The sequence below is a fragment of the Somniosus microcephalus genome, unplaced genomic scaffold (genome assembly GCF_052327205.1).
Source record: "Somniosus microcephalus isolate GS21.2 unplaced genomic scaffold, FLI_Smic_1.0 scaffold7, whole genome shotgun sequence".
Lineage (NCBI taxonomy): Eukaryota > Metazoa > Chordata > Chondrichthyes > Squaliformes > Somniosidae > Somniosus > Somniosus microcephalus.
Genome location: NW_028225194.1, coordinates 845,855 through 869,520, shown reverse-complemented (window position 1 = coordinate 869,520; position 23,666 = coordinate 845,855). Strand labels below are relative to the sequence as shown.

The window sequence follows — 23,666 nt, the reverse complement described above, 5'->3', positions numbered from 1 at the left end:
TCTCCCCCATCTATTTTACCAGTTACTTCCTCAAAAAATTCCAGCAGATTAGTCAAACACGATTTACCCTTTGTAAATCCATGTTGACTCTGTCCGATCCTTTCCCCATTTGTCAAGTGCTCCGCTATTTTATCCTTAATAATGGACTCTAGCATTCTGCCCACAACCGATGTAAGGCTTACTGGTCTATAATTCCCTGCTTTCTCTCTACCCCCCTTTTTAAATATTGGGGTAACATTAGCTACCCTCCAATCCACGGGTACTGTTCCCGAGTCAATGGAGTTCCGGAAGATGATCCTTAGAGCATCTGCTATCTCCAGGGCCACCTCCTTAAGTACCCTAGGATGTAGTTTATCAGGCCCCGGGGATTTGTCGGCCTTCAGTCCCCTCAACTTACCCAGCACCATATCCCTAGAGATACTAATTTCTGTCAGCTCCTCCCTCTCATTAGTCCCTATGTTTGCCGATATTCCTGGGAGGTTATTTGTGTCCTCCTTTGTGAATACAGAACCAAAGTATGAGTTTAATTGGTCTGCCATTTCCTTATTCTCCATTATATATTCTCCCGAATCGGACTGCAAGGGACCGACTTGGGATTTTACCAGTCTTTTCCTCCTGATATACCGATAAAAGCTTTTGCAGTCTGTCTTTATGTTTGCTGCAAGTTTACTTTCGTATTCTATTTTCCCCTTCCTGATTAATCCCTTTGTCCTCTTTTGCTGTATCTTGTACTGCCCCCAATCTTCCGGTCTGGTGCTTTTTTTTGCCAGTTGATATGCCCTTTTTTTTTATTTTATGCTGTCCCTAATTTCCCTCGTTATCCACGGTTGAGTCACCTTTTTAGGTTTATTTTTGTGCCAAACCGGTATAAACATGTTCTGGAATTCTTCCATTCTATCTTTGAATGCTTGCCATTGTCTATCCACTGTCAATCCCCCCAGAAACACCACCCAATCAATCTTACCCAATTCCCGTCTCATACCCTCGTAATTCCCTTTATTTAAGTTCTGGACCTTAGTCTCTGATTCAATTTCCTCACTCTCCATCTCGACTGAGAGCTCGATCATATTATGATCGCTCTGACCCAAGGGGCCTCGTACAAGAAGATTGCTGATAAGTCCCTTCTCATTGCACAATACCCAGTCTAAAATGGCCTGATCTCGAGTCGGCTCCTCGACATATTGGTCCAGATAACCGTCCCGAAAACATTCCAGGAATTCCTCCTCCTCAGAATTTTTACTAGTTTGGGTAGTCCAATTAATATGTAAATTAAAGTCACCCATGATGACAGCTGTGCTCTTATCGCACGCTTCTCTAATTTCCCTTTTTATGCCTTCCCTCACCTCCATATTACTATTTGGAGGCCTATATATCACACCCACTAACGTTTTCCTCCCCTTGCTATTTCTCATTTCTACCCATACAGATTCCGTTTCATCCGAGTTAATATCCTTCCTTTCCATTGCATTAATCCCCTCCTTTACCAGCAATGCTACCCCACCTCCCCTACCTTTTTGCCGATCCTTCCTAAATATTGTATATCCCTGGATGTTAAGTTCCCAGCCTTGCCCACCCTGCAGCCACGTTTCTGTAATCCCAATCAAATCATACTTGTTTACCTCTATTTCCACAACTAATTCATCCACCTTGTTCCTAATGCTTCTAGCATTAAGATACAAAGCCTTCAGGCTTGCTTTTTTCACACTCTCATTATGAATTAGTTTGGCCCTTTGTGTTTCTCTCCTTTGCTTATTGCTTCTCACCTTTCTACCATCTATTTCTGACTTCATATGACTTCCCTCTTTTCCACTACCTAGGTTCCCATCCCCCTGCCAAATTAGTTTAAATCCTCCCGAACCGCCCTAGAAAATATTACCCCGAGGACATCGGCTCCCTCACAGTTCAGGTGTAGACCGTCCCCTTGGTACAGGTCACTCCTCCCCAAGAACTGGTTCCAATGCCTCAAGAATTTAAATCCCTCTCCCTTGCACCACTGCTCAAGCCACGTATTTAGCTTATCTATCTTACTCTCTCTAAACTTATTAGCTCGTGGCACTGGTAGCAATCCAGAGATTACTACCTTTGAGGTCCTACTTTTCAATTTAGCTCCTAACTCCCTAAATTCAGCTTGTAGGACCTCCTCCCTCTTTTTACCTACATCGTTGGTACCTACATGTACCACGACAACTGGCTGATCCCCCTCCCCCATCAGAATCTAACCCCTCCAGTCACTTGTGAACTTGCTGGTGTCTCAGCAGGTGAGATGGTCGACTGAATCCCTTCTCACACACGGAGGAGATGAACGGCCTCTCCCCAGTGTGAACTCACTGGTGTCTCGGCAGGTTGGAGGACTGAGTGAATCCCTTCCCACACACAGAGCAGGTGAATATCCTCTCCCCAGTGTGAACTCGCTGGTGTCTCAGCAGGTTGGATGCAGAAGTGAATCCATTCCCACACACAGAGCAGGTGAACGGCCTCTCCCCAGTGTGAATTCGCTGGTGTTGAATGAGGTGAGATGACTGCCTGAAGCTCTTCTCGCACTGAGTGCAACTCAACGGTCTTTCATCAGTGTGAACAAGCTGCTGTTTAATTAGATCAGCAGAGATTTTAAAGCAGTTCCCACAGTCACAGCATTTAAAAGGTCTCTCCCCAGTGTGAACTCACTGGTGTAAGTGGAGTCTGGAAAACAGAGTAAATCCCTTCCCACACTCGGAGCAGGTGAACGGCCTCTCCCCGGTGTGACTGCGTCGATGAGATTTCAGCTGGGATGGGCGATCAAATCCCTTCCCACAGTCCCCACATTTCCACCGTTTCTCCGTGGTGCGGGTGCCCTTGTGTCTCTCCAGGTTGGATGATCAGTTGAAGCCTCATCCACACACAGAACACGTGTACGGTTTCTCCCCACTGTGAATGGTGCGATGTTTTTTCAGGCTGTGTAACTGGTTAAACCTCTTTCCACAGTCAGTGCACTGGAACACTCTCACTCGGGTGGGTGTGTGTGTGTCGGTGCTCAGTGCACTGGAACACTCTCACTCGGGTGGGTGTGTGTGTGTCGGTGCTTTTCCACTCACACTGATGTTTGAAAACTTTTCCCACAGACAGAACAAACATTTCTCCTTCTACACTCAAAGGCCGATGAATTTCAGGTCCTGATGAATCGAGTGACTCTCTCAGATCTTGATATGAAGTTTGGTTTGAGTTTCCCGTCTGTAAATCGTAAGAATAAGAACATAAGAAATAGGAGCAGGAGTCGGCCATTCGGCCCCTCGAGCCTGCTCCACCATTCAATAAGATCATGGCTGATCCGATCTTGGCCTCACCTCCACTTTTCTGCCTGTTCCCCATGACCCTCGACCCCCCTGTAGTTCAAACATCTGTCTGTCTCAGCCTTGAATATATTCAGTGACTCCGCCTCCACAGCTCTCTGGGGTAGAGAATTCCAAAGATTCACGACCCTCAGAGAAGAAATTCCTCCTCATCTCCGTCTTAAATGGGCGACCCCCTTATTCTGAAACTATGCCCCCGAGTTCTAGATTCCCCCACGAGGGGAAACATCCTCTCAGCATCGACCCTGTCGAGCCCCCTCTGAATCTTATGTTTCAATAAGATCCCCTCTCATTCTTCTAAACTCCAGTGAGTATAGGCCCAACCTGCTCAACCTTTCCTCATAAGACAACCCCTTCATCTCCAGAATCAACCTAGTGAACCTTCTCTGAACTGCCTCCAATGCAAGTATATAGAAACATAGGAACATAAAAGATAGAAGCAGGAGTAGGCCATTCGGCCCCTCGAGCCTGCTCCGCCATTCAATGCGATCATGGCTGATCATCCAAATTCAGTACCTGGTCCCTGCTTTCTCCCCATATCCCTTGACCACTTTAGCCTTAAGAAATATATCAAACTCCTTCTTGAATATATTTAATGTATTGGCCTCCACTGCCTTCTGTGGTAGAGAATTCCACAGGTTCACCACTCTCTGGGTGAAGAAATTCCTCCTCATTTCTGTCATAAATTGCCTACCCCTTATCCTTAGACTGTGACTCCTGGTTCTGGACCCCCCGACCATCGGGAACATCCTTCCTGCATCTAGTCTGTCCAGTCCTGTCAGAATTTTATAAGCTTCAATGAGATCCCCTCTCATTCTTCTAAACTCCAGTGAGTATAAGCCCAGTCGACCCAATCTCTCCTCATATGTCATTCCTGACATCCCAGGTAGCAGCCTGGTGAATCTTCGCTGATCTCCTTCCATGGCAAGAACATCCTTCCTCAGATAAGGCGACCAAAACTGCATACAATACTCCAGATGTTGTCTCACCAAGGCCTTGTATAACTGCAGCAAGACATCCTTGTTCCTGTACTCAAACCCTCTCACTACGAAGGCCAACATACCATTTGCCTTCTTAACCTCCTGTTGCACCTGCATGCTTACCTTCAGAGACTGGTGCACAAGGACACCCAGGTCTCGTTGCACTTCTCCTTCTCCCAATCTATTGCCATTCAGATAATAATCTGCCTTCCTGTTTTTGCCACCAAAGTGGATAACCTCACATTTATCCACATTATATTGCATCTGCTATGCTTTTGCCCAATCACCCAACCTGTCCAAATCATCCTGGAGTTTCTCGGCAGCCTCCTCACAGCACACACGCCCACCCAGCTTTGTGTCGTCTGCAGATTTGGAGATATTACATCTAGTTCCCTTGTCTAGATCATTAATATATATTGTGAATAGCTGGGGTCCAAGGACCGATCCCTGCAGTACCCCACTAGTCACTGCCTGCCACTTGGAAAAAGACCCGTTTATTCCAACTCTTTGCTTTCTGTCTGCCAACCAGTTCTCTATCCAAGTCAATACCTTGCCCCCAATCCCATGTGCCTTATCTTTACATGCTAATCTCTTATGCGGGACCTTATCGAAAGCCTTCTGAAAGTCCAAATACACCACATCCACTGGTTCTCCCTTATCTATTTTACCAGTTACATCCTCAAAAAATTCCAGTAGATTAGTCAAGCATGATTTACCTTTTGTAAATCCAAGTTGACTTTGTCTGATCCTGTCACTGTTTTCCAAGTGCTCTGCTATTACATCTTTTATAATGGACTCTAGCATTTTCCCCACTACCGATGTCAGGCTTACCGTTTTCTCTCTGCCACCTTTTTTGAATAGTGGGGTAACATTAGCTACCCTCCAATCCATGGGTACTGTTCCAGATTCCATTGAATGTTAGAAGATGATCAGCAATGCATCTACTATTTCTAGGGCCACTTCCTTAAGTACCCTCGGATGTAGATTATCAGGCCCTGGGGATTTATCGGCCTTCAATCCCATCAATTTCCCTAACACAATTTCCCTACAAATGCTGATTTCTTTCAGTTCCTCCCTTTCATCAGACTCTATATTCCCCAATATCTCTGGGAGGTTATTTGTGTCCTCCTTTGTGAAGACAGAACCAAAATATGTATTTAATTGGTCAGCCATTTCTTTGTTCCCCATTATAAATTCCCCTGATTCTGACTGCAAGGGACCTACGCTTGACTTCACCAATCTTTTTCTCTTCACATATCTATAAAAGCTTTTACAGTCAGTTTTTATGTTCCCTGCAAGCTTACTCTCATATTCTATTTTCCCGTTCTTGATTAATCCCTTTGTCCTCCTTTGTTGAATCCTAAACTGCTCCCAATCCTCAGGTTTACTGCTTTTTCTGGCCAATTTATATGTCCTCTCCTTGGATCTTATGCTATCCCTAATTTCCCTTGTTAGCCACGGTTGAGTCACCATTTTTGTTTTATTTTTATGCCAAACTGGGATGAACAAATTCTGTAGTTCATCCATGCGGTCTTTGAATGTTTGCCATTGCCTATCCACCGTCAACCCTTTGAGTGACATTCCCCAATCAATCCTACCCAACTCACGCCTCAGAAGTTATGCTGAACCTTTATAAAGCGCTAGTTAGGCCACAACTGGAGTATTGCGTCCAGTTTTTGTCACCGCACTTTAGGAAGGATGTGAAGGCCATTGAGAGGGTGTAGAGGAGATTTACCAGAATGGTTCCGGGGATGGGGGATCTTCGCTACAAGGACAGGTTGGAGAAGCTGGATTTGTTGTCATTAGAGCAAAAGAGGTTGAGGGGTGATTTGATAGAGGTGTACAGGATTATGACGGGTTTGGATAGGCTAGACGGGGAAAGGCTGTGCCCACTAGTTGATGGTACAAGGACTAGGGGACACAGATTTAAGGTTTTGGGCAAGAGATACAGGGGCCTGTGAGGAAAAACTTTTTTACGCAGCGAGTGGTGATGACCTGGAACTCGCTGCTGACGGAAGTGGTGGAAGCGGAGACATTCAATGTTTTCAAGGGGAGACTGGATAGGCACTTGAGGGAAATAAACTTGCAGGGCTACGCGGATAGAGCGGGGGAGTAGGACTGACTGGATTGCTCTACAGAGAGCTGGCATGGACTCGATGGGCCGAATGGCCTCCTTTTGTGCCGTTATGACTCTGTGACCTCTACCAACTGGAAGGACAAGGGCAGCAGGTGCATGGGAACACCACTACCTCCAAGTTCCCCTCCATGTTACACACCATCCTGACTTGGAAGTATATCGGCCGATCCTTCATCTTCGCTGGGTCAAAATCCTGGAACTCGCCCCTGAACGGCACTATGGGAGTACCTTCACCACATGGTCTGCAGCAGTTCAAGAAGGCGGCTCCCCACCACTTTCTCAAGGGCAATTAGGGATGGGCAATAAATGCTGGCATTACCAGCGACACCCAGATCCCATGAACAAATTTTAAAAAACTACGACCCTCATTTTGTCCGTATATTTTCCTTTCCTGCTCTTTCTCTTCTTGCCTTTCCTCTCCACATCTCTCTCTAATTGGCTGTTACATTACATTCCTACATGACCACACGTCAGAAGTCCTGCAATTGCTGCACAGCGCTTGGAGATGTCCTGAAATTGTGAAAGGTGCTGTACATAGTCAAGATCTTTCTTTCTTCTTACTTATCTTCTCTCCTGTCTCATTTTTGAAATGTCAATGTTTCTTATCATCACTCACTTTCTCCTCAAATTCTTTTCTTCTCATCTCCTTCGTTTGTCTCTTTCTTACTTTGATCTTTAGTTTTTCTTTCCTTGTCTCTCATTTATTTCTAATGTCCTGTTTCGCTTCCCTTATTATTCTCACTATTACCTCAATGCTAGTCAGTCGGGGGGAAACTCTCCACTGGCTGGAGTCAGACCGAGCACAAAGGAAGGTGGTTGTGGTGGTTGGAGGTCAATCATCACAGCCCCAGGATATCGCTGCAGGAGTTCCTCAGGGCAGTGTCCTCGGCCCAACCATCTTCAACTGCTTCATCAATGACCTTCCCTCCAACATAAGGTCAGAAGTGGGGATGTTCGCTGATAACTGCACAGTATTCAGTTCCATTTGCAACTCCTCAGATAATGAAGCCGTCCATGCTCGCATGCAACAAGACCTGGACGACATTCAGGCTTGGTGTTGTGTATTTTGAATGTGCATTAGAATTGTCCCACATGGGATACCGTAGTGGTGATTTGCAATGCACTATGGGAAATGTAGTGCATTGAGTGAAGAAGCACATTTTAAATAAAATGGCCATTAACTAAACTCTCCACCCCGGAGTCCTCCTTAATTGTTATATAGATAAGGGTATAAAACCCCTTGAGACACAACAAAACTGGCGATGAGGACGACGGACTTGCGCATCACTTTGCACTGGAATCGGCGATGTTTAAAGTAAGAAGTTCCTGTCTTTCCTTAATGGCGCGCCCGCAGTTTAGTGCTGATATAATCGCCTCGTAAAGGTGGAGGTTCGTGTGTTACAGAAATAAGAAGGGGGAGAGTAACGATACAGTGAAACAAAGTGGAGGAAAAGGACTGTAAAAATAAAAAAATAAAAAAAAAATGGCTATGCTAACCGGAGCGTTTGGACCATTTGATGAAACGGCAGAGCAATGGAGTGCTTATACAGAGCGTTTCGGATTTTTTGTGACTGCAAATGGCATTAAAGATGACGTGAAAGTGGCGACATTCCTCAGTGTGATCAGAGCAAAAACATTTGGCTTGTTACGGAGTTTGATGCACCCGGATAAGCCTGGCGCTAAGACATATGATCAGATTGTGGAAGTTTTGGAAACACATTACGCACCCAAGCCGCTGCTGATTGCCGAGAGGTTCAGGTTTCACAAACGAAACCAAGGGGAGGGTGAGTCCATAGCCGAATATGTTGCAGTGCTAAAGAAGCTAACTGAGCACTGTGAGTTTGGTGAAACTCTAAATGACACTGTCCGTGATAGGTTTGTGTGTGGATTAAGATGTGAAGCAACACAGAAGCGCTTGCTCACAACTGGCAAATTGATGCTTAAATCAGCAGTGGAGCTTGCTGTGTCTATGGAGTTAGCAGCTAAAGATGCACAGCTGTTGGGGGCTGCAACAAGAGTGCACAGGGTAGCAGCTACACCGGATAAGCATGCAAGTGGTGCCAGAGAGTGTTACAGATGTGGAAGGTCAGGTCATCAGCCATCTGACTGCTGGTGTAAAGACCTGACCTGTTGGAAATGTGAAAAGAAAGGACACATTGAACGTGTGTGTAAAGGGCAAAGCAAACAATCCTACACAGAGACACACAAAAACAAACAAGGAAACACATCCAACTGGTGTTCTAAAAAGAGAAACCTACACATGGTGAAACAAGAACAGGAAGACAGTGACACAGACTCTGATGGGGAGCTGAATCTCCATGTGTTAACGGTGAATGGAGGCTCATCAGGCTATGCAGTCACTCCACTACTAGAGGGAATACCAGTCAAAATGGAGCTGGATATGGGGGCCGCTGTCTCCTTGATTTCAGAGAAGCTATTCAAAGAAAAACTGAACCACCTATCACTGACGCTTGAAGACCTACACTGGGGAAACAGTCCCAATGCTGGGTAAGACGGAGGTCAAGGTGGAGCTTAATGGACAAACTGTGATGCTGCCAGTTTACATGGTCAAGGGTGACTATCCATCCCTGCTGGGCAGGCCATGGTTGGAGAAAATTCATCTGGCTTGGAAAAAAGTGAATACGGTGTCAGTCGAAGAGGCGGGGCTAGCGGCAGTGTTGATAAAGCATGCGGCTGTCTTTGACGGAGAATTGGGGAGTATGAAGGGGATTACGGTCAAACTCAAGGCGAAGCCTGACAGCCAGCCACGATTCCTGAAGGCCAGGAATGTTCCCTACACCCTCAGACCAAAGGTGGAGGCTGACCTGGAGCGCCTGGTCAAGATAGGGGTCCTGGTGCCGGTTTCGCACAGTGAGTGGGCCACGCCCGTGGTACCAGTGATGAAGAGGGATGGCACGGTTCGCTTATGTGGAGGTTTCAAAGTAACAGTGAATCCTGAGCTCTCAGCTGAACAGTACCCCCTCCCCGACATTGAAGATCTTTTCACGGGTCTAGCAGGCGGTCAGAAGTTTAGCAAGATTGATCTATGCCAAGCCTACTTGCAGATGTATGTAGAAGAGGACTCACAGAAGTACCTCATCATCACCACCCACAAGGGCCTCTACAGGTACTGCCGCCTACCCTTTGGTATAACGTCAGCACCAGCATTGTTTCAGTGGGCTATGGACCAGATCTTAAGCGGCATTCCAGGGGTACAATGTTATCTTGACGATATCCTTGTCACAGGAAAGGATGACAACGAGCATCTGCAGAACCTGACGAAGACACTGGGGAGACTTGAAGAATATGGCTTACGCGTTCGCAAGGAAAAATGCAAATTTTTCCAGCCATCAGTGGAGTACCTAGGCCATGACATCGATGCGGACAGCCTACACACAGCACCGTCGAAAGTGAAAGCCATTGCCGATGCTCCTGCACCTACAAATGTCGGCCAGCTGCGGTCATTCTTAGGTCTCCTGAACTATTATGAAAAGTTTATTCCACAGCTGGCATCACTGTTGAAGCCATTACATGAGTTGTTGTGTCAGGGCAAGGCCTGGGCATAGACAAAGGAGTGCGAAGCTGCATTCAAGAAAGCCAAAGCAGCTTTGACTGACCCCAGAGTGTTGACGCACTTTGACCCGTCGTTGCAGATTCAGCTGGCCTGTGACGCGTCGCCTTATGGCATCGGCGCACTCGTGTCCCACATCTTTCCCTCAGGCGAAGAGAAGCCGATTGCATTCGTGTCAAGGTCCCTGAGCAAGGCAGAGGTGAAATACCCGCAGATCGAAAAGAAGCTTTGGGCATCATCTTTGGAATCAAAAAGTTCCATCACTACTTGTTCGGAATGAAATTCACCTTGCTGACAGATCATCCTCTGACATCGATCTTTGGTCCACACACAGGAATACCCTCCCTGGCAGCGTGCAGGATGCAGCGCTGGGCGCTGATGTTAAGCGCTCACAATTACAACATCAAATATCGGAGGTCAGCAGCACATGGCAATGTGGACGGATTTGAAGACTTCCGCTGCCTGTGCCCTCTGAAGGCTGTGAGCAGAAGATTTTCTACTTTGACATGGTGAGCAATGCCCCGGTCATGGCCCGGCAGGTCAAGAAAGAGACCAGAGTGGACCCTACACTATCCAAGGTGCTGGATCGGGTGATACGAGGAGACAGATCACGGGTGTCAGACGCACCACCTAAGCTCCTACCTTACCTGTCAAGAGGGAAGGAGTTGTCTGTCACATCAGGATGCCTCCTTTGGGGCATGCGGGTGATCATACCACCAAAGCTGCAGAAACATGTCCTCAACGAGCTGCACTCAGGACATTGTGGTATTGTCCAGATGAAGGAGCTGGCACGAAGCTACTTCTGGTGGTCCAGTTTGGATCATGAAATTGAAGTTGAAGCGAAATCATGCCCATCATGCGAGACAACCAGGGATACGCCAAGAGCAGCGCCACTGCATCCATGGGAATGGCCGGCGACACCGCGGCAACGGATCCATTTGGGCTTCGCGGGACCAGTGGAAGGAGCGATGTTTCTGGTCGCAGTGGACTCCCGTTCCAAATGGCCGGAGGTTGCAGTAATGTCCAGTACCACTACGGAGAAAACCATCGAGACTCAGAGAGATGTTCGGGCAATTTGGTCTGCCGGAGCAGATCGTAACCGACAACGGAACACAGTTCACATCTCAGGAGATGGAGGAGTTCCTCAAGAGCAATGGAATCCAGCACATGTTCTCCGCGCCTTATCATCCATCCACGAATGGATTGGCGAAGAGATTTGTCAGAACGCTGAAATGCGCGTTGAAAGCTGCAAGAAGTGATGCTCCTCTAAAGCAGCGCCTGAATGCTTTCTTGCTGAAATACCAAAACACGCCTCATGCTACGACTGGAGCATCTCCTGCTTACCTACTCATGGGAAGGCAGCTACGGACACGCCTTGACCTGCTAAGGCCAACGTCCACAGAAACAGTGGTGCACGCCAATCAGCAGGATCAAGTCAGCAGACGAGCTCAGAGGTCCAAAGAATGACACTTTGTGGTGGGGGGCAAAGTCCTCGCGCGTAACTACACCACCCCAGAGTGGTGGGTCCCGGCTACAGTCATTCAAAAGACGGGCCCCGTTTCATACCGAGTCCGCACCGGAGACGACCGAACATGGAGACGGCATGTAGACCAGTTACTGCCAAGACAGTCGCCACAGGTAACCCAAGAAACAGAGGATCAAGGACCTGCTGGGGGCTCCAGCAGGGACTGGTCGTCTGACCCTGAGATGGTGGCACCATCCACTCTTGTGCCATCGAGGGAGGAAGCCACGGCTGCAGGGTCATGGGAGAGCCAGCCAGAGCCTGCTCCTGAGACTAGGCGTTACCCCCAAAGAGAAAGGCAGCCTCCAGAGCGCCTTAGTTACAGTTAGTGCTAACCTGTGTGTATGGGGCAGAATAATCCCCAGGGTTAGCGGAATGTAGAGGCAGTCTACCCTCTCTTCCAAAGTTATAGTCATTTTCAGTTACTCTGTTTTGTGGACATTCTATTTTAAGGGGAGGAAATATGTTGTGTATTTTGAATGCGTATTAGAATTGTCCCACATGGGATACCGTAGTGGTGATTTGCAATGCACTATGGGAAATGTAGTGCATAGAGTGAAGAAGCACATTGTAAATAAAATGGCCCTTAACTAAACTCTCCACCCCAGAGTCCTTCTTAATTGTTATGTAGATAAGGGTATAAAACCCCTTGAGACACAACACTTGGGCTGATAAGTGGCAGGTAACATTCGCACCACACAAGTGCCAGGCAATGACTAACACCGACAAGCAAGCGTCTAACCACCGCCCCTTGACATACAATGGCATTACCATCGCTGAATCCCCCACCATCAACTTCCTGGGGGTCACAATTGACCAGAAACTTAACTGGACCAGCCACATAAATACTGTGGCAACAAGAGCAGGTCAGAGGCTGGGTATTCATGGCGAGTGTCTCACCTCCTGACTCCCCAAAGCCTTTCCACCATCTACAAGGCACAAGTCAGGAGTGTGATGGAATACTCTCCACTTGCCTGGATGAGTGCAGCTCAAACAACACTCAAGAAGCTCGACACCACCCAACACAAAGCAGCCCGCTTGATTGGCATCCCATCCACCACCTTAAACATTCACTCCCTCCACCACCGGTGCACCGTGGCTGCAGTGTGTACCATCTACAAGATGTACAGCAGCAACTCGCCAAGGCTTCTTCGGCAGCACCTCCCAAACCGACAACCTCTTCTACCTGGAAGAACAAGGACAGCAAGCACATGGGAACACCTGATAGAATACATATATCCCTGAAGGCAGCAGGACAGGCAGAAAAGGTGGTTAAAAAGGCTTATGGGATACTTGCCTTCATTAGCCGAGGCGTAGAATATAAGAGCAGGGAGGTGATGATGGAGCTGTACAAAACGCTAGTTAAGCCACAGCTGGAATACTGTGCAGTTCTGCTCGCCACACTATAGGAAGGATGTGATTGCATTGGAGAGGGTGCAGAGGAGATTCACCAGGATGTTACCTGGGCTGGAGCACTTCAGCTATGAAGAGAGATTGGACAGGCTGGGGTTGTTTTCCTGAGAGCAGAGAAGGCTGAGGGGGGACCTGATTGAGGTGTACAAAATTATGAGGGGCATAGATAGGGTAGATAGAAAGGAACTTTTCCCCTTAGTAGAGGGGTCAATAACCAAGGTAGGGGCAGGAGGTTTAGAGGGGATTTGAGGAAAAACTTTTTCACCCAGAGGGTGGTTGGAATCTGGAACTCACTGCCTGAAAGGGTGGTAGAGGCAGGAACTGTCACAACATTCAAGAAGCATTTACATGAGCACTTGAACCGCCATAGCATACAAGGCTATGGACCAAGTGTTGGAAAATGGGATTAGAATAGACAGGGCTTGATGGCCGGTGTAGACACGATGGGCCGAAGGGCCTCTTTCTGTGCTGTATAACTCTATGACTCCCAACTCCAAGTCAAACACCATTCTAACTTGGAAGTATATTGCCATTCCTTCATCGTCACTGGGTCAAAGTCCTGGAACTCCCTCCCTAACAGCGCTGTGGGAGTACCTTCACCACACGGAATGCAGTGGTTCAAGAAGGTGGCTCACCACCACCTTCTCAAGGGCAATTAGGCATGGGCAATAAATGCTGGCCTTGCCAGCGACGCCCACATCCCATGAACGAATTTTTAAAAACTTCATCCCATAACACGCGTACAAGGGCTCAGTAATGTTTAATTCATCAGAAAAAGACAAAGTACAACAACATACTGGTCAGCTTAACAGAATCTCATCATATTTATGAGGCCACAAACTTAAAATAGTCACTAATAAATCCAGTAATGAATTCAGGAGAAATGTCTTTACCCAGAGAATGGTGAGAATGGGGAACTCGCTACCACAGGGAGTGGTTGAGGTGAACAGCACAGATGGATTTATGGGGAAGCCACACAAGGGAGAAAGGAATGGGAGGGGATGTTGATCGGGTAATTGAAGTAGGGTGGGTGTGGGGCATAAACACCGGCATGGACCAGTTGGGCCGAATGGCCTGTTTCTGTGCTGTACATTCGATGTAACACCATCAACAGTCAATCGAAGGGAATCATCAGCACAACAGATTGAAAGATTAAACAGCAGTACAGGAATTTATAAAACATTCATCCATTCCATGTTCATGTCACCCCAGCTGCCTACAGGGCCCTGTGCTACAGAACAGTGTGAACTCGCTGGTGTCTCTTCAGCTCCCTGGAGCTTTTAAAGCTCTTAGCACAGTCAGAGCATTTAAATGGTCTCTCATCAGTGTGAACACGCTGGTGTCCATTCAGATTCCTGGAGCTTTTAAAGCTCTTACCACAGTCAGAGCATTTAAATGGTCTCTCATCAGTGTGAACACGCTGGTGTCTCTTCAGCTCCCCGGAGCTTTTAAAGCTCTTACCACAGTCAGAGCATTTAAATGGTCTCTCATCGGTGTGAACTCGCTGGTGTTCCAGCAGGTGGGATGACTGAGTGAATCCCTTCCCACACACGGAGCAGGTGAATGGCCTCTCCCCAGTGTGAACAAGCTGGTGTTCATTCAGATGCCCGGAGCTTTTAAAGCTCTTACCACAGTCAGAGCATTTAAATGGTCTCTCATCAGTGTGAACACGCTGGTGTCCATTCAGATTCCTGGAGCTTTTAAAGCTCTTACCACAGTCAGAGCATTTAAATGGTCTCTCATCAGTGTGAACACGCTGGTGTACATTCAGATCCCCAGAGGTTTTAAAGCTGTTCCCACAGTCAGAACATTTAAATGGTCGCTCATCAGTGTGATATTGCTGGTGTCTCAACAGGTTTGATGGCCGAATGAATCCTTTTCCACACACGGAGCAGGTGAATGGCCTCTCCCCGGTGTGAGTACGCTGGTGTCCCTTCAGATCCCCAGAGGTTTTAAAGCTCTTCCCACAGTCAGAACATTTAAATGGTCGCTCATCAGTGTGATATTGCTGGTGTCTCAACAGGTGGAATGAGCGAGTGAATCCCTTCCCACACACAGAGCAGGTGAATGGCCTCTCCCCAGTGTGAACTCGCTGGTGTATCAGTAGGTGGGATGACTGAGTGAATCCCTTCCCACACACGGAGCAGGTGAATGGCCTCTTTCCTGCTCTCTCCAGCTGGTGTCCCTTCAGCTCCTGGGACATTTGAAAGCTTTTCCCACAGTCGGAATGTTTCACCGGCCTCTCCCCAGTGTGAACCCGCTGGTGTGCCAGCAGATTTGAGGACCGAGTGAATCTCTTCCCACACATGGAGCAGGTGAACAGAATCTCTCCTGCTCTCTCCAGCTGGTGTCTCTTCAGATCCTGGGACCTTTTAAATCTCTTCCCACAGTCAGAACATTTAATGTGAACAAGCTGGTGTCTCAGGAGGGTGGCAGAATGAGAGAATCGCTTCAAAAACACAGAGCAGGTCAACGGTCTCTCATTGGTGTGGACAAGCTGGTGTCTCAGCAGCACGGAGGGTGCAATTAATCCCGTCCCACACACGGAGCGGGTTAAAGGTCTCTCCCTAGTGTGATCTTGCTGGTGTATCATCGGAGTGGATAACTGAGTTAATCACTTCTGGAACACGGGGCCGGTGAACGGGCTCTCCCCAGTGTGTAGCCACTGCTGTTGCTTCAGGTACTTGTAGATTTTGAAGCTCTTCCCACACTCAGAACATTTAAAAGGTCTCGCATCAGTGTGAACTCGCTGGTGTGCCAGCAGATTGGAGGAGCGACTGAATCAGGTCCTGATGAATCGAGCGACTCTGTCTGTTCTTGACGTGATGTTCGGTCTGAGCTTCCTGTCTGTAAATGCTCCACTTCTAAAACCCTGTAAAAGAAGTGTAGAAAGGGGTAAGAGGGAGAAAGTTGCCTCATGTCCCCCTTTCCCAGCACAGGGGCAGTGAAGCTGATTTTCAGGTCCCAGCTGCTGCACAGGTTACATATGAACATACGAATTAGGAGCAGGAGTAGGCCACTCGGCCCCTCGAGCCTGCTCCGCCATTCAATAAGATCATGGCTGATCTGATTACTCCACATTCCCACCTACCCCCGATAACCTTTCACCCCCTTCCTTATCAAGAATCTATCTACCTCTGCCTTAAAAATATTCAAAGACTTTGCTTCCACCACCCTCTGAGGAAGAGTTCGAAATACGACCGTCTGTAAGAAAAAATGTCTCCTCATCTCTGTCTTAAATGGGCGACCCCTTATTTTTAAACAGTGACCCCTAGTTCTAGATTCTCCCACAAGAGGAAACATGCTCTCCACATCCACCCTGTCCAGACCCCTCAGGATCTTATATGTTTCAATCAAGTCACCTCTTGCTCTTCTAAACTCCAGCGGATACAAGCCTAGCCTGTCCAACCTTTCCTCATAAGACAACCCGCCCATTCCAGGTATTAGTCTAGTAAACCTTCTCTGAACTGCTTCCAATGCATTTACATCCTTCCTTAAACAAGGAGACCAATACTGTACACAGTACTCCAGATGTGGTCTCACCAATGCCCTGTATAGCTGAAGCATAACCTCCCTACTTTTGTATTCAGTTTCCCTCGCAATAAACAACAACATTCTTAGCTTTCCTGATTACTTGTTGTACCTGAATACTAACCTTTTGCGATTCATGCATTAGGACACCCAGATCCTTCTGCATCTCAGAGCTCTGCAATCTCTCACCATTTAGATAATATGCTTCTTTTTTATTCTTCCTGCCAAAATGGACAACTTCACATTTTCCCACATTATGCTCCATTTGCCAGATCTTTGCCCACTCACTTAACTTATCTATATCCCTTTGTAGCCTCATTATGTCCTCTTCACAATTTACTTTCTTACCTATCTTTGTGTCATCAGCTAATTTAGCAACCATGCCTTCGGTCCCTTCATCCAAGTCATTTATATAAATTGTAAAAAGTTGAGGTCCCAGCACTGATCCCTGTGGCACACCACTCGTTACATCTTGCCAACCAGAAAATGACCCATTTATGCCTACTCTCTGTTTCCTATTAGCTAGCCAATCTTCTAGCCATGCCAACATGTTACTCCCTACACCATGAGCTTTTATTTTCCGCAATAACCTTTGATGTGGCACCTTATCAAATGCCTTCTGGAAATCTAAGTACAGTACATCCACCAGTTCCCCTTTATCCACAGCATATGTTACTTCCTCAAAGAACGCCAATAAATTGGTTAAACATGATTTCCCTTTCACAAAACCATGTTGACTCTGCCTGATTACCTTGAACTTTTCCAAGTGCCCTGCTATAACGTCTTTAATAATAGCTTCTATCATCTTCCCTATGACAGATGTTAAGCTAACTGGCCTGTAGTTTCCTGCTTTCTGTCTCCCTCCCTTTTTGAATAAAGGAGTTACATTTGCTATTTTCCAATCTAATGGAACCTTCCCCGAATCTGGGGAATTGTGGAAAATTAAAACCAACGCATCAACTATCTCACTAGCCACTTCTTTTAAGACCCTAGGATGAAGTCCATCAGGACCCGGGGACTTGTCAGCCCATAGCTCCAACAATTTGCTCAGTACCACTTCCCTGGTGATTGTAATTTTCTGGAGTTCCTCCCTCCCTTCCATTTCCTGATTTACAGCTATTTCTGGGATGTTACTTGAATCCTCTATAGTGAAGACCGATGCAAAATACCTGTTCAATTCAACTGCCATCTCCTTATTTTCCATTATTAATTCCCCAGACTCACTTTTTATAGGACCAATGCTCACTTTGTTAACTCTTTTCTTTTTAAAATATCTATAGAAACTCTTACTATCTGTGTTTATATTTCTAGCTAGCTTTCTCTGGTACTCTCATTTTTCTCTCCTTATTAATCTTTTAGTCATTCTTTGCTGTTTTTTATATTCTGTCCAATCTTCTGACCTGCCAGCCATCTTTGCACAATTATATGCTTTTTCTTTAAGTCTGATACTATCTTTAACTTTTTTAGTTAACCACGGATGGTGGGTCCTCCCCTTGGAATTTTTCTTTCTCGTTGGAATGTATCTATTCTGTGTATTCTGAAATATCCCCTTAAATGTCTGCCACTGCAACTCTATTGACCTCTCCCTTAACCTAATTTGCCTGTTCACTTTAGCTAGCTCTGCTTTCATGCCCTCATAATTGCCCTTATTTAAGTTTAAAATACTAGTCTTGGACCCACTCATCTCTCCCTCAAACTGAATGTAAAATTCAATCATATTATGATCACTGTTACCTAGGGGCGCCTTCACTATGAGGTCATTAATTAATCCTATCTCACTGCACAATACCAGGTCTGGTTGGCTCCAGAACGTGCTGTTATAAGAAACTATCCCAAAAACATTCTATGAACTCCTCATCTAGGCTACCTTTGCCCATCTGATTTTTCCAGTCTATATGTAGATTAAAATCCCCCATGATTATTGCCATACCTTTCTGACAGCACCCATTATTTCTTCCTTTATACTCCATCCTAGCATGTGGTTACTGTCAGGGGGCCTGTACACCACTCCCACAAGTGACTTCTTGCCTTTATCATTTCTCATCTTAACACGCAGGTGGAGCAAGCAATTAGGAAAGCAAATGGTACGTTAGTCTTTATTACAAAAGGATTGGAGTATAAAAGAGTAAAGTCTTACCGCAATTATATAGGGTCTTGGCGAGACCACACCTGGAGTATTGTGTACAGTTTTGGTCTCCTTACCTAAGGAAGGATATACTTGCCTTAGAGGGAGTGCAACGAAGGTTCACCAGACTGATTCCTGGGATGGGGGGATTGTCCTATGAGGAGAGATTGAGGAGACTGGGCCTATATTCCCATGAATTTTGAAGAATGAGAGGTGATCTCATTGAAACATCTACAATTCTTACAGGGCTTGACAGGGTAGATGCTGGGAGACTGTTTCCCCTGGCTGGGGAGTCTAGAACCAGGGGTCACAGTCTCAGAATAAGGGGTCGGCCATTTAGGACTGAGATGAGGAGAAATTTCTTCACTCAGAGGGTGGTGAATCTTTGGAATTCTCTGCCCCAGAGGGCTGTGGAGGCTCAGTCATTGAGTATAATCAAGGCTGAGATCGATAGATTTTTGGAGTCATGGGGAATCAAGGGATATGTGGATCAGGCGGGAAGGTGGAGATGAGGTAGAAGATCAGCCATGATCTTATTGAATGGCGGAGCAGGCTCGAAGGGCCGAATGGCCTGCTCCTGCTCCTATTTCTTATGTTCTTAAGAAAGCTGTTTGCTGTAGCCTGCTGCACCATGACAAATACACAGAGGATTTCAGTTACGTGGAGAGACTGGAGAAGCTGGGATTGTTCTCCTTGGAGCAGAGAAGGTGCAGCGGAGATTTAATAGAGGTGTTCAAAACAGGAAGGGTTTTGATAGAGTAAATAGGAGCATGGGAACAGGAGGAGGCCATTCAGCCCCTCCAGCCTGTTCCGCCATTCAATGAGATCATGGCTGATCTGTGTCTTAACTCCACCCACCTGCCTTGGCTCCATATCCCTTTGCTCCCTTGTCCAACAAAAATCTATGGCTCTGGGATTTAAAATGATTAATTGAGCTGGCATCGACTGCTTTCTGTGGGAGAGGGTTCCACACTTCTACCACCCTTTGTGTGAAGAAGTGTTTCCCAACTTCTCTCCTGAATGGCCTGGCTCTGATTTTAAGGTGATGTCCTTGTCCTCGACTGCCCCACCGGCGGAAAAAGTTTCTCTCTGTCTACTCTACCAATTCCTTTCAAAATCCCAAAATCCTCAATCACTCCTTAACCTTCTAGATTCCAGGGAACACAAGCCTAGTTTATGTAATCTCTCCCTCATAATCTAACCCTTGGAGCCCGGGTAACATTCTGGTCAATCTGTGCTGCACTCCTTCCAAGGCCAATATATCCTTTCTGAGGTGCGGTGCCCAGAACTGTACACAGTGCTCCAGGGAGTTACTGTGCGTAGGTCCCTGAAGGTGGCGGGACATATTGAGAGAGTGGTTAACAAAGCATATGGGATCTTGGGCTTCATAAATAGAGGTATTGAGTACAAAAGTAGAGAAGTTATGCTGAACCTTTATAAAGCGCTGGTTAGGCCACAACTGGAGTATTGCATCCAGTTCTGGTCACCACACTTTAGGAAGGATGTGAAGGCCCTTGAGAGGGTGCAGAGGAGATTTACCAGAATGGTTCCGGGGATGGGGGATCTTAGCTACAAGGACAGGTTGGAGAAGCTGGATTTGTTTTCATTAGAGCAAAGGAGGTTGAAGGCTTATTTGATAGCGGTGTACAAGATTATGACAGGTTTGGATAGGCTAGACGGGGAAAGGCTGTGCCCACTAGTTGATGGTACAAGGACTAGGAGACACAGATTTAAGGTTTTGGGCAAGAGATACAGGGGGGATGTGAGGAAAAACTTTTTTACGCAGCGAGTGGTGAGGACCTGGAACTCGCTGCCGACGGAAGTGGTGGAAGCGGAGACACTCAATGTTTTCAAGGGGAGACTGGATAGGCACTTGAGGGAAATAAACTTGCAGGGCTACGGGGATAGAGCGGGGGAATGGGACTGACTGGATTGTATACAGAGAGCTGGCACGGACTCGATCGTCCGAATGGCCTCCTGTTGTGCCGTTATGACTCTCTGGGGACTAACTAGGGCTTTGTATAGCTGTAGCTTATAAGGAGAAACTGTTTCCAGTGGCAGGAGGGTCGGTAACCAGAGGACACAGATATAAGGTCATTGACAAAAGAACCAGAGGCGAGGCGAGGAGAATTTTATTGACGCAGCGACTTGTTGTGATCTGGAATGCGCTGCCTGAAAGGGCGGTGGAAGCAGAGTCAATAATAACGTTCACTGGGAAATTGGATAAATACTTGAAGGGGAAAAATTTTCAGGGCTATGGGGAAAGAGCAGGGGAGTGGGACTAAATGGAGAGCTCTTTCAAAGAGCCGGCACAGGCACGATGGGCTGAATGGCCTCCTTCTGTGCTGTATGATTCTAGGAGCCACTCCTAGAGTGGAGAGGTGCCCGCAGGGATCGCTTGGCAGGAAATTGGGAGGAGGTGGTTCACACGCAGACAGCACCTGATTTCGAGACGCTGTCCTTTTAAAATTGCTCCTCCACAGGCAAGGAAGTACTCGGACCCTTTAATGAAAATCACATTGAAAAGGAGAGTCCCTGTCCCTTTAAGAGCCCGCTGCCCACCACTCCCACCTTTTTCTTAAAGTCTTTGAAATTAATAATAAAAGTTCATGCAGAAAAAATGTGAGTGTGTGTCTGACTGTATTTTAGTGAGTATCTGTGTCTGTCTGACTGTATGTGTGTGTGTCTGTGTAGAATAGCATCATAGAATGATACAGCACTGAAGGAGGCCATTCGGCCCATCGTGCCTGTGCCGGCTCTTTGAAAGAGTGATCCAATTAATCCCACTCCCCCTACTCTTTCCCCAAAGCCCTGTAAATGTTTTCCCTTCAAGTATTTATCTCAATCTCTTTTGAATTATAATATTGAATCTGCTTCCACCGCCCTTTCAGGCAGCGCATTCCAGGTCACAGCAACTTGGTGTAAAAATCTGTTTCCTCATGTCACCTCTGGTTCTTTTGCCAATCGCCTTAAATCTGGTTTCTGTCCCTTCAGCGATTGGAAACGGTTTCTCCTTATTTACTCTCTCAAAATCCATTCTCCTGATTTTGAACAACTCTATCAAATCTCCTCTTAATCTTCTATGCTTAAGGAGAACAACCCCAGCTTCTCCCATCATCCCTGGTCCCATTCTCGTAAATTTTTCTGCACCCTCTCTAAGGCCTTGACATCCTTCCTAAAGTGTGGTGCCCAGCGGAAGCCTAGCCAGTGTTTTATAAAGGCTTAGCATAACCTGCTTGCTTTTGTACTCTATTCCTCTATTAATAAAGTCAAGGATCCTGTATGCTTTTTTAACAGCCTTCTCAACTTGTCCTGCCACCTTCTAAGATTTGTGTACATACACCCCGAGGCCTCTCTGTTCCTGCACCCTCTTTAAAACTGGACCATTTAGTTTATATTGCCTCTCCTCATTCTTCCTACCAAAATGAATCACTTCACACTTCTCTACATTAAATTTAATCTGCCACGTTTCTGCCCATTTCACCAGTCTGGCTACATCCTCCTGAAGTCTGTTACTATCCTCATTGTTTGCTACATTTCCGAGTTTCGTGTCATCTGTAAATTTTGAAATTTTGCCCTGGATCCCCAAGTCCAGGTCATTGATATATATCAAAAAAAGCAGTGGTCCGAATCAATGTTCACGTTAAGTTGCACAGCCACGCAGCGGTCTGGAGGTCCCGCGCAGCCGGCTCACCGCCGTATAAATGGAAAAATCGCGCATGCACGGAAATTTGAATGGGCCGTGCAGCCCGTTAAAGGGGCCACGCACCTCAAAAAAAAAGAGGGAACACTGGTCCTAATACCGACCCCTGGGGAACATCACTGTTTACCTCCCTCCAGTCTGAAAAGCAACCGTTCACCACTACTCTCTGCTTTCTGTCCCTTGGCAGAAAATTGGGAGGGGGCGAGAGCAAACAGCACCTGATTTCTCGCTAAGCACTCAGGGGAGCAGGGGAGTAGGGGAAGCAGAGCAGCCCTGCTTTAAATGTCAGTCTCTTACATATACATTATAAAAAGGGAGACGCTGTCCCTTTAAAATCGGTCATCCACGGGGACGCGGTCCCTTTAATGAAAATCTCAGAAAAAGAGAGCGCCTGTCCCTTTAAGAGAACCCCCAATGTTAAGCTGGATTAATCCCATACTGCCTTACCAATGATTCGCAAAGCATGATGGACTACTTGACATACAGTGAATGGTTTAAATGTAAAAAGCTGATACAGGACTGTGGGAATGCAATACACATAGATAAGAAAGGACGAAACAGAATGTTTATAGAACAGAGTAGAGACAGTCTCAGGGCCGAATTTTGTTGAAAGCTAAAGTGAATTTTAAACAGAACTCTTTTTTAAAAAAAACAAGTGACTCGTGGAGCGTGTGATCGCCTAGTTTTCTGTTTTCACATGACTTGCAATTGATGAAAATGTATAAATATTGTAGCCCCGTGAGTCTCGGGGCTCACTCTTTGGGAGGCATACTTGTGTGCAAAAACAATTGGGTTTCTCAGAGTGAAGTCCAGGTACCTTAATAAAACTTTACTTATTTTACAGTTTCTGACTTTGTGTATTACTGAGAAAGTGATAAACTGACCGGCGTGTTGAGTCTCCTAAAGCACCGAACCCTGACCCCAAGTTAGGGGTAGATCCTCCTCACAGAAGCGAGGGGTTAACAATTCTGGCGACGAGGATGGGATTCCAAAGCGCTTCGGTCCAAATCACAGCGGTCTAGGCTGACGAGTCGCTTTCAGACGACTGAGCAACTAAGTGGCCACAGGTAAGATTTTTACCTTTTTGCTCTGTCTGTTACGAAGTGACTTGGCGCATTCGCTGTGATCCTGGCCATGTGCCGACGGAATCTTTAGGTAAGAATTCGAGTGATCACACTTTCTCAAAGTCAGAAGTGTTAGGTTCAAGTCCTTTGGGTTCAAGTCCCATAAATAGGTTCAAGTCCTTTGGGTTCGAGTCCCATAAATAGGTTCAAGTCCTTTGGGTTCGAGTCCCATAAATAGGTTCAAGTCCTTTGGGTTCGAGTCCCATAAATAGGTTCAAGTCCTTTGGGTTCGAG

The 23,666-nt window shown here is 46.6% G+C and overlaps 1 pseudogene; it reads right to left on the bottom strand.

Annotated features, from left to right (window-relative positions):
• Window positions 1-2,228: 2,228 nt before the first annotated feature.
• On the bottom strand, window positions 2,229-23,444 carry LOC147083997 (uncharacterized; annotated as a pseudogene).
• Window positions 23,445-23,666: the final 222 nt, after the last annotated feature.